Source organism: Schistocerca piceifrons, chromosome 4, assembly GCF_021461385.2.
Source record: "Schistocerca piceifrons isolate TAMUIC-IGC-003096 chromosome 4, iqSchPice1.1, whole genome shotgun sequence".
Lineage (NCBI taxonomy): Eukaryota > Metazoa > Arthropoda > Insecta > Orthoptera > Acrididae > Schistocerca > Schistocerca piceifrons.
In genome coordinates this window covers 335,952,822-335,964,912 of record NC_060141.1, presented here as the reverse complement: position 1 = coordinate 335,964,912, position 12,091 = coordinate 335,952,822, and positions in this window count along the sequence as shown.

The window sequence follows — 12,091 nt, the reverse complement described above, 5'->3', positions numbered from 1 at the left end:
ATTGGCAAAGCAAGCAGCACTAAAATAAATTAGCAGAGCAATTGCAATATTACACTTAATATAAGGCGATGTGCAGCAAACAATAAAAATAAATCAGTAGTAAAACTAGCTTAACAGAGTAATACAAAGTCAAATTCAGTAACACTATGCCTGGCAAGCAGCAGCAGCATATGCAATAACTTATACCTAAATAAGCAGAAAAAATAGTACACTAAAGACAACAATGCAGATAAGGGAAATGTCTGTTCACATCTTAATATCTATGTCATTAAAGTGGTGCACCACAAAACTAATTCTACAAAAAATTACCAAGTACTTGAAAAGAAAATTATATATGCAGTTACTGTTATTAGTCCCTTCTTATTGTTCTTTCCATTCCAAGAGTTCCTTTTTCGAAGAATGTGGATCATAAAGTAATTATTTAATAGATCTGTTGACAGAAATTGTTCACATTAGGAAATGCATTTAATTTTATTTTATAAAACCAATGCTGTAACACAGCTGAAAAACCAGATATTAAACAAAATGAGCAATCTCTCAACTAGAAATACGATAGATGTAAAATGTTTCTCATCATTTCATTAGGCATTTTAATAAATATCATAAATTAAGAGCTCCGCAGTGTAATCATATGTTTTCAAGTTTGAGCGTGTCGTATTTGCGATGCTTTCTACAAAGAAATGTCAATAGCGAGGATAATGGCCTCTCTTTTTTTTCTCCACCTGTGCCTCTGGAAGGCACACACTAACGCTTTTTTCCAGGCGATTGACATGCAGCTGGGTGCCCACGACGCATTACGTGAAGGTGGTCACTTAACTTTCTTACCGAAATATTTACGACAGCAGTAACAGTCTCATATAAAAATTTCACAGGTCGAGAATTTGCGTTACAAATGTATAGAAACAAACTCCTATCAATATAACAGAGTCCAAAAAATTTTCGGCGGCATTGTGATACATTCACGCATGTACACACATTTCATAACTCTTTAAAGTACGATTCTCAGCTTACTGATCATAAACGTACCTCAACAGCATAATACACATCGTCATCGCTATAATAACATCATAACAGATCAATCGTCGCAGGCCGGCCGCGGTGGTCTCGCGGTTCTAGGCGCGCAGTCCGGAACCGTGCGACTGCTACGGTCGCAGGTTCGAATCCTGCCTCGGGCATGGATGTGTGTGATGTCCTTAGGTTAGTTAGGTTTAAGTAGTTCTAAGTTCCAGGGGAACTGATGACCACAGCAGTTGAGTCCCATAGTGCTCAGAGCCATTTGAACCATTTTCAATCGTCGCAGCTTCTTTCAATAATTTCAAGACCTTCAAAAAGTCATCTACCTCAAATGTACTTAAGAAATCATGATCCCCTACCAAATACATCATTCTAAGATCTCATAGTATCACAACAGTTCTGAAAAAATATGAAGAGTTCACAAAGTACAGACAAAATAAATTTCAGAAGTGTGAAGTTATCCAACTGTGTAATTGCATAAACATCTGTCACTGACGTAGAAAAAAAAATTTTTATTTCTCTGTTAAATAATCAGATAACTGTGTAATTCTGTTACAGAAATATGGTACCGATGTGTAAAGGTGTATAAGCAAATACCATATGAGCTAGGGCACCTTGTGCTTGCCAAACACGTGGTACACAAAGTAAGCGTGTACCCCGCTGAGTATTAATGTAATTATACCCTCAGGTGTTACAGATTACGGCAATGGAATGAAATGTATTACGGAAAACTTTCTTTGTAATTCAAAAATCTTGAAAAATAAATGGTTTAAGTACAAAATTAATCACTCAAATGCGTGTCCTGTAGCGCTAAAAGTGCATCTTGCTGTAAGATAATTCTGTGGAAGTGTCGTAGTTATCGTCCTCTGTAAGCAAAGTTCTGCTGAAGTCAATGTACTTACCTCATCATAAACGAAAGTGAAATGCTTTGCGTATAGATACCGTAGTTATTACGTACCTTACCGTGATCAAGAAAGTACTATAATGTAACGTATTGTTGTGCTACGAAAAAGGCTGTCTCATTGTAGCTATACCATAAAAGTTACTACTAAAACATGTTTTACTTTCCAGAATAATACAGAAAAACTGTGCAGATACAAAACAGATACAGCGCAAAAGCAACGTTGTAAATTGTCACGCATTAGTAGCGTCGTGATAAAATCGTGTAGCTGTCACATAAACTAACCACTTTGTCATCTGGTATCTCACAGAAAGTACTTTAAATCCAGAATGTATTTTCAAGTATACCAAAACGTTGCATTAAAATCTCATTAGGAGTACTGGTAAATGTTCTAAGTATGTGAGCCTTATAGTCGTTACGTAATCGTGCAACTAACAAGCAAGAATGTACACACACAATAACACTGTGTCGTCTGTTCACAATAACAATGCATTCGTAATTTCTGTTTAAATAAGTTATCTTGGTTCTTGACTGGATATTTAACTTCAAACATTGTTGCATGTTAACAGATTCTAAGTCTGCCAAAGCATACTAGCAATATAAAGTGAAAAGTTATATGGCAAAGACGAAGTTAAAAAGCTGATTATCTTTCAATAAACGGTTTTACATGCGAAATGTGGTGTAAACCTTTTCTCTTCCTAGTACGCAGAGTTTCAACTTCAACGCAATTATCATGTGGTATACGTCGGATTCTGTAAGGTCCATTGTAAACTAGAAAGAATTTGTGACTCAAGTGTTTCTTCTTATGTGACAATGAATGAGCTTTGATTAGAACTTTCTGACCAATGTATAATTTGTTTGCATTTGCTTTACCATTTAGTTTTCTCCTTTTGTCTGCTGCAGATTTTATATTTTTAATAGCCAAATCAATTATGTCTTTGTGTCGAAGTTTACGTGTATTCGGGAAAGGTACAAGCTCTCTGATTCTGTTCGGTGGTTCTTCATTTTTCAGTACAAGAGTAGGTGGTGAAGTAGTGGAGTTATGAGGCATTTCATTCAGCACGTTTTGAAATAAGTGCAAATATCTGTCCCAATGCTGATGCTTTCTGTGACAATAAAGTCTGCAAAGCTTATTGATTTCTTTCATAATCCGTTCGGAGGGGTTACAATGTGGTGAGTACAATGAAATAAAAACAGGTTTGATTTTATGATTACGAAGCATGCGTGACCAAACAGCAGATCTGAATTGCGGTCCGTTATCTGAAATGACTTTACTAACGTGTCCAACTTCACGTAAGAAATTTTCAACAAAGGCGTTGGATACAGACCGTCCAGTAGCTTTACGTAACGGAGTGAAAGAAACAAATTTTGAAGTAAGTTCAACAGCGACTAGAACGTACGAAAATCCATTAGATGTTCTGACAAGCGGTCCCAAGAGATCAACAGCAGCAAATTTTTTTAATTTAGAAGGAATAATAGGAAACAGCGGAGCACGATGGGAGATAGTAGATGGTGTCGCCTTTTGACAAAGTTTACAAATAGACAAGACTCTTCGAATTCTCTTTTCCATATTGTTAAAATAACAAGTCGTTCGAAGAATATGATAACATTTTCATGGACCAAAATGTGCATAGCTGAAATGAATGTACCAAATGAGCTTACTAACAAAATCGTCAGGAATGCAAAGTACCCATAGCTTGTCATCAACAGTGCAGCGTTTGAACAGTATGTTGTTTCTAACCAGATAATAATGCCGAATCTGTGTGTGTGTCTTTTCATGCCATTTACTTTTGATGTCTTTCCAAATCGGATCTTTATCTTGTTCATGAGCAATGTCCTTTAAAGATGTGGTGATGAAGTTTTCAAAGGCGACTTCCTGAATGTAAAGAATACTGAAATTTTTCTCGAGGTATCTTCTGTGTTACTTTTCTCAAGCCCAGCCGGTGCGCGTGACAGTGCATCCGCAACAATGTCCTCCTTGCCGGGAATGTAAACTATTGTGAAGTGGAATTCTTGCAGAAACAATGCCCAACGTTTTAACCTGTCATGATTTAATTTTGAAGACATAAGAAATTGTAATGCACGATGATCACTGTATACTTTTACGTGCTTGCTAGAAAGAAAGAAACGAAATTTGTTAAATTCCCAAACGATAGCTAAAGCTTCTAATTCAGTAACGGAATAATTTTTTTCAGATTTTGTTAGCACTCGGCTAGCAAAAGCAATGGTTTTCTGAACAGTAGTGTCATTTTCTATGGCTTCTTGAAATAAATGGTCACCAAGACCGACTTTAGAAGAATCCGTGCTAAGGCAGAAATCTTGTGACAGATCTGGATGAGCTAGTATTGGCGCATTAAGTAGCGATTCTTTCAAAGAATTGAATTCCAATTGTGCTTGTTCGTCCCAGCTCCAAATAGTATTTTTTTTCAGTGAGAGAACAAAGTTTTGGTGTAACAAGAATTTGCATATTCAGAAAACGACAGTAAAAATTTACGAGACCTAGAAAACTGCGGACTTGTTTTTTTGTGGATGGAACTGGAATGGCTCTGATTGCTTCTAACTTTTCAGGATCCAGCTGAATGCCTTCAGAAGAAATAATATGTCCCAAAAACTTCACCTTTGTCCTACCGAATTCAGACTTTCCCAAGTTAACTGTAATTCCAGATTCTGCAAAAATATGTAACACGCTGTTGAGGATGCGATTGTGTTGTTCCCATGAGGCTTCTGCTATCAGAATATCGTCCACATATAAAGTGATGTGACGTTTTAAGAACTCAGGTAATATGGAATTTAGCCCGCTAATGAATGCTGCCGAAGAAATGTTCAAACCAAAAGGAAGTTTCCGAAACTGACAACAAACGCCGAAACAAAAGAAAACTGTGTATTTTCTACATTATGGATGAAGTTCGATCTGATAAAAGCTGGATCTGAGATCAATAGAAGACAACACTTTTACACCATTAAAATTTTGAAGAAGTTCTTCCATCGTTTGTGGCCTGTCTGTGTCAGGAATAATGATAGTATTGATTTGTCTCGAATCTAAGACAAGCCTGATCGATCCATTTTTCTTCTCAACAACATGTAATAGATTGTTGTATGAGCTTACTTCAGGCTCAATAATGCCCTCGTCAAGCATAGATTGTATTTCTGTTCTAACACGGTCCCTTTAATGTGCTGGAATTACGTATGGTCTAACACAAAATTTAGTATGCTCACGAACACGAAATTGGTATTGAAATCCCTTGATTGTTCCTGTTTTGGGAGTAAAAACTGTAGAATGTGCTTGTAAAATCTCAAAGACGTCCTGCCTATCAGTGTTATTACAATTCTCAATTGTTTGAATTTTATTCTGAATTAACTCATTAGTATCAAATATGTCGTCGATATCATCCCTGTCAGTACTTGCAGAGTGATTGTTAGTGTCTAGTTCCGTAGAAAATTCCGAACTGTTGTCTAACAGAAGGTAAAGCCGATTAACTTCCTCATCATGGTTTGAGAGCCAATCTTCAAACTTCAAAGCTATTGACTTACTTTCTTTCTCTAAACTTATTTCAGCATCGTGAAAGTTTAAGATTGCTTTGTATTCATTCAAAAAGTCTACCCCCAATATAATTTCCGTCGACAATAATGGAACAATAAGAAAGGTCATAGAGAAGTTGTGGCTTTGACAAAAGAATTCTAAGTTGGTTTGTTGGCGTACATCTACACTTTTTCCAATGATTGCCCCCTATAATTTAATCTTACGTAACGGAAGTGTGGGGCAACTGTTCGATTTGTTGCATTTGCTAAAAGCTGTTTCACTAATTACTGAAATGGGACTGCCAGAGTCAAGTACTGCCGTAAATTTTACGTCATTTACTGTAATGTGAATCACAGGATATGCAATGTTGTTATGTTTTACGTCGTGTTCCTGGAGTAAGATGTCCCTAATGTCTTCCATTTTTCCGTAATTACTAGCTACGGCAGCTGCATCGTTAGTTTCATAAGTACGTTTTGTGGCTGCCAGCGGTATGAGTCATTGCCTATTGTGTCTTTGTTGGCGCGCGTCGTTATTGGGATTTGGAGACCTAACTTCTACAAATTCACCTTGTCGAGGGGGCCCTGCTCTGTTTGAATCCCGCCAGTTCTGATGCAATTCAGGTCTGTCGATACGATCATATCTTCTGTCGTCATGTTGGTAGATTCCATAGTTTCTTTCTTGTCAGTCACGTGGTGGAGAATTTCTCCCTGAATCGTAACTGTGCGCTGGACTGTTGCATCTAAAGTTATTCTGTCTCCCTTGACAATAATTATTTTGGTTCCCATATTGTCTGTTTCTCTGATTGTCTCTGTGATAGTCACTACCGCAGAGAGGTGATCTTTCCCTGTAATTATTACTACTCTGCCAACGGTTGTCATACGGGTGGTGTCTGTTTTGGTCACGATTTGTGTTGTGAGAATAGCCTTGTTGTGTCCAGTTATTCCGCGATTGTCAGTGTCAATTTCCAGTTCTTGTAACAGTCCCTGAAAAGCTTCAATGTCGTCTTTGCAACGTCCAGCCAAAATAATATGTCGTAAATGTTCAGGTAATTTGATTAAACAAATGTGGATGAGTTCTGAGGGGCTGTATGGATTTGAAATATACTGATTCTTATGCAACATGTCTTCAAAATATTTCATAAGACTGGAAAATTCAGATTGTTCGAAACGTTTCATCATTATGATGCTATGTTTAACTCGGTCTTGTGTAGCTTGAGACCAATACGCTGAGAGGAAGGCATGGTAAAATTCTCCTTCACTGTGACAATCGTGAATGACCGATCGCATTCTTACAGCTGGTTCATTCTCCAAGTAGCCACACATAAATTCTAACCTGTGCTCCAACGACCAGTTGGGAGGAAAACAATGAGAGAATTGATGGAGCCATGCTTGTGGATGAATGTCGTTGTCAGAATTCTTAAATGTTTAGAATTTACGTGTAGTAATGAACAGCTTATAGTCAAAATCATCGTGTCGGCGAGTAGCATATCGGTCATTGTTACGTCGTGTCGGCGGTTCCATCTCAAAATTCGGTGCACCTTGCCAATTTCTTTCATAATTTCCGAAATGCCCTGTGTTATTATTTTGTGGCTTTTCCGAATTTCTAAGTCCCTCTTCCCGTACTGGAACGCGAGTGTCTTCTGAAATATGTAATTCTTGTATTACTTGTGCCAACTGATCTTGTACGTCCCGGATTTCTCTTTTGTGTTGCGTATTAATTTGATTCTGATTTTGTTTGAATTTCTTAATTTGTTCATACTCTTCTGCGTCAGTGATGGCTACAGGTCTTGTGTCAATCAGATCATCATCTACCTTTGTAGATAAGTTAGTGAACTGATCTGAAAGTTCGGCTACTTTATCCGTTAGTGAAATTATTTCCTCTGTGTGTTTTTCTGAACCAAGTTTCAGTGTCCAATTGTGTTGAAATCGTATCTACTGTGTCCTTTAAGTTTTCCTGAGTTTTTGCAAGTTGCGTATCCGAATCGGTAGATGCAACTGAGTCAATTTTAGCTTGCAAGGTATCGTGATTTTCATGAACAATAGTTTGCAGTTCATTTATGGCTGCTTTGTGATTCTGTAATTCATTTTCATGACGCGAAAAAATAGGTTGGAAATGCTCACAAATTTGTGTTTTTACGTCATTACAGACTTTTTGACATTTCGATTCAATGTTATGTAACTCAGTAGTTAAATCTTCACGTGTTTGTTCAAGTCTGGTGTCTAACTTCCGAAGATTTTGTTCCATTGTGTCTAACTGTTGCTGTATTTGTCTCTGGTGTTGTTCCATTGTGTCTAACTTTTGAAGATTTTGTTCCATTGTGTCTAACTTTTGAGGATTATTCTGTGTTTGTCTCTGATTTTGTTCCATTGTGTCTAACTTTTGAAGCTTTTGTCCCCTTTGTTGCATTAATTGTAATAACAATGCACTGGTGTCTGAAACATGTTCCTCAGTGCTTTTCGGCAGTGAATTTGCACCGGCAACATTCACATTTTGACAAGCGGAAAATGTGTCTTGACTCATTTGAGAAAACGATGAGAACCCAAAACCTGAGTCTACAGTATTTGCAATATTGTGTTCTGTGATTCCCGATTCCTGAGGGGAGCTGTTGCCGACCGATCGATTGATAATGCTTCCCTGTTCACTACCTGTTTCACTGTCTACACCATTATTTCACGCCTCTCCATTTCCCTATGCACAGTTACCAAATTACTACTTTGAATATTAGTTAATTCATTACACGGTGGCGCTAACACACTGCTTTCGTCTGCACTGTCATTTCTCAGTTTACTTTGGAGCCTAGTATTACGATTTTCACACGCCATTATTGTCACAATATTTGACATGACAACACAGAAAAACACAATTTGAAGAGCAAAAATAAGAGAACACATTAACATAGGACTGAAAATAATATCTAGTTAATTGCAAGCGCAGCTGCGAAATACTTGGTGCAAATTCACATGTGTGCCACACCTGTTTTACTGTACAACAATGAAAGACTGCAACTACAAAGAAGATTCTCTCTACAATTACGCGCTAGCAATAAACAAAATCTACACTAATTACACAAACTACAAGAAAAAATCAGAAGATTCCAGTGAGTTATCCTCGGCTAAGGGTCGACATATGAAACGTCCCCTTTTGAAAAATTATACATGACTGTGTTTAAACTGACACACAATATTTTTAGCGCAACGCAATCTGACTTTCAAAAATCCCTACAAAAGAATGGCCCTGACTAACATTAACCTATACCTTTCACAAATCACTTACCTCACAAAAATCTTCGTTACTCGAACTACTGCAATACAGCGAGCGCCACTACTGCCAGCTAAATAAAATATTCAAACTACAGGAGGCACTAACAACTGATAGGCATAGTTAGCAAATGAAAGATTTTAATAGAGAACAAACAATGTATTTACCTTAATAGTGTTGAAAAATCATAATATACATAGCAGTTCATGACATCCAGTCTTACAAATTTCAAAACTCCGCCATTTCTCTCCCCACATCCACCACTGCTGGCGGCTCACCTCCAACTGCGCAACGCTACGCACTGTTCACCTCCAGCTCCCCAACACTACAATGGCGGACAACAATGCAAATTAGCCACAGACTGCACACAGCACAGCCATTGATTTTCATACAGAGCGCTACGTGGCGTTACCAATAAAAAAACCTAAACAGCCTACTTACAAGTGGCTCCAGGAACACTCTTCTCAGTTTAAGCACTTCTGCTGGCCACTATGCTCCCCAGACATGAACATTATTGAACATATCTGGGTGCCTCGCAACGTGCTGTTCTGAAGAGATCTCCATCTCCTCGTAGTCTTACGGATTTGTGGACAGCTCTGCAGGATTCATGGTGTCAGTTCCCTGCAGCACTACTTCAGACATTAGTCGAGTCCATACCACGTCGTGCTGCGGCACTTCTGCGTGCTTGCGAGGCCCTACACGACATTAGGCGGGTATACCAGTATCTTTGACTCTTCAGTGTAGAACAACAAGGCGATATTCGAGTTCTGCTCATGTATGGATTACTATTGTCGCATCGATAGTTCTAATTGCTTCACTGATTCGTGCAAGAAGGGTATCAATGCCGCTGACTGATGTTATGTACACGTGATCCTTGACGCAACCTCTCAAAAGACGTCTAATGGTGAGATTTCGGGAAAGTGCGGAACTATGCGATGAGACTGTCACTGACCATTCACCTCTCAGTAAACGTGTCATTCAGCACACCCACTGTGGTGGTGCATCATCATTTTGTACGACGATGGAGGCCGTAGCTCTTTGACCTGCGGTAGCACGGGGACTGCACTACCATTTTATAAATAAAATTTGTCCGTGGAATAGAAGGGGTTGCCCAGAAGAAATGATTTTAGGTTGGATTTAGAACCTTCTTTATTATCTATCAGATATTTCATACACTGCTAGAAAACAAAATTGCAAGACTCTTAAAGACCTTTGTGACACCAGGGTGTAATATGCGCATACTATGGAAATGTAGTGTTAGTGATGTATCTGTTACCATCATCGGTTGCCGAATCATCGAGTTGCTGCTTCAGTCTCTCATTTTAAACTCTACTAAACTTTATAATATTACCAGTATCACGTGACTTACGATTTTTCGCATCACAAAATTTACTTGTGACATGCCGGTATGTAATGCTCTATGGCCATATACAGCAAGGGTATTCTTTCAAATACAAATCAAGTACATCTACATGAATGCAGAAATGTGTGTAACAGCTTTCATTGCTGTAATCAACGTTAATTTTTCATTGCAATGCTACACATAGCATTCCTTCCACATTGCTGTTTACCAAGCAGATGGTATGTGGACATGTTACAAGTAAATTCCTTGATGTAAAAAGTATTCATCAATCTGGTACTGACGGCATGACCAGGCAATAACACATTTCAGAGGTAGCTGTTACTCGACAATAGTACAACAGCCAAAGTCTTCAGCAAATATAATAAAAAAATAAAATGAGTGCGGGCGAAATATGTTTCACGCAGGATGTTTGGCGCAAGTAAACGCAAAATAATCGAATCAGTGTCAAGGGAGGCATTTGGTACAGTGCTTTTACGTCAAAGAATGGAGATCAAGCACTTGTATTGTTTTTGTGTAGTCGTCTTCAGTCCAAAGACTGGTCTGACGCACTTCTCCACGCTAGTCTATCCCGTGCAAGCTTCTTCATCTCTGTGTAACTACCGCAGTCTACATCCATTGGACCTGTTTGCTGTAGCCAAGCCTTGGTCTTACTCTACAATTTTAATCTATCCTGTTTCTCTCCTCTCCATAGTTCTCGTCATTACCGAACTGAAGATTCCTTAATGCCTCAGGATTTTTTCTGTCAAACGAACCCTTCTTTTAGTCAAGTTGGGTCATAAATTTCTTATTTCAACAGTTCCATTGAGGACCTCCTCACTAGATATTCCATCCACCCATCTAATCTTCAGCATTCTCCTGTTGTACTAGATGTCAAAAATGTCTATATCCTTCTCGTCTGAACATTTCAGTTGCCTGGAAAGCTGCACTCCAAGCAAGTACTTACAGAAAAGACTAGCACATAGTTATATTTATTATTATGATAGACGAAATACTGTGATGGGAGATGCTGCAAACGTGAACTGATAAGAAATACATCTACATGTATTAACCTTTTGACGGGGTCGGGGATTGTAGTTACGTTAACCCGTTTTAGTATGCAGCGATCAGCTTGTTTACTGTTTCAGTTTTTAATTGTTAAAAAATTGATTTTGCATACGCTTTTGTCATTACTATTTGAGGAGTAAGACTATTAATTATTTGTTCCCGGTGTTTAAGTGCAGTTTTATCGTCATTAGTAGTGTGGGATACATTTTTTAACTGTTTTAAATCTAATGTTGTGAATAAGGTTTTTCATTTACTGTTGTCGGGTAGAATCACTAACTATTTAGTATGGAGGTAACCTTTGGCAATTTAAATGATCGGACTGCCTGAATACCTTGTTATTAAATATTTTGAAGTTTGATACCTACGGCCGAAATTTCATTGTCTTGGAGACAGAAAAAATAATTTATTTTTTACTATTTCAAGCTGTTTTGTAATGAACTGGGAAGGTTGTTAAAGTGTATTCTGATTTAAAATAAAGCCAGTGCTTGTAAGCATGAATGCTGCTGCCATGGATGTTTTCCTGGTCCAGTTTCCCAACCCGCAGCATTTGCACTAAATGTATAGTTTTAATCCATACAAGAATAAAATAAGTTCGGCCGTGTGGAAAGTAAACTTTTGCTGTTTGCTAACGAATAGCCTTCTACAATACATCAGGTCACCTGCCTATCCGGCAAAAATGTCGATGAAGAAACTCTGTGATACCTTTACTCGAAATGGGAAAGAGTACAGCTGTATGCTCCTTGAAGTAGTTGCCTAGTATTCCTCAGTATAACCAAGTTATAGGTAGGTCTGATTGCGATTCATCCTAGTAGTTTACTTCCACAAGTAGTAAACGACGGTCTGGTTTAGGAAGGATGGGACCACATAGAAAGACAAAGCACCGTCCTACAGGTAAGTAAAACAGGCTATGAAAGAATTTAAAATGGTTTCTTGCGCCTCTCAAGACGACAGAACTTGTCGGTGGCAGGCGGTGGCAACGTGTTGGGAGTTG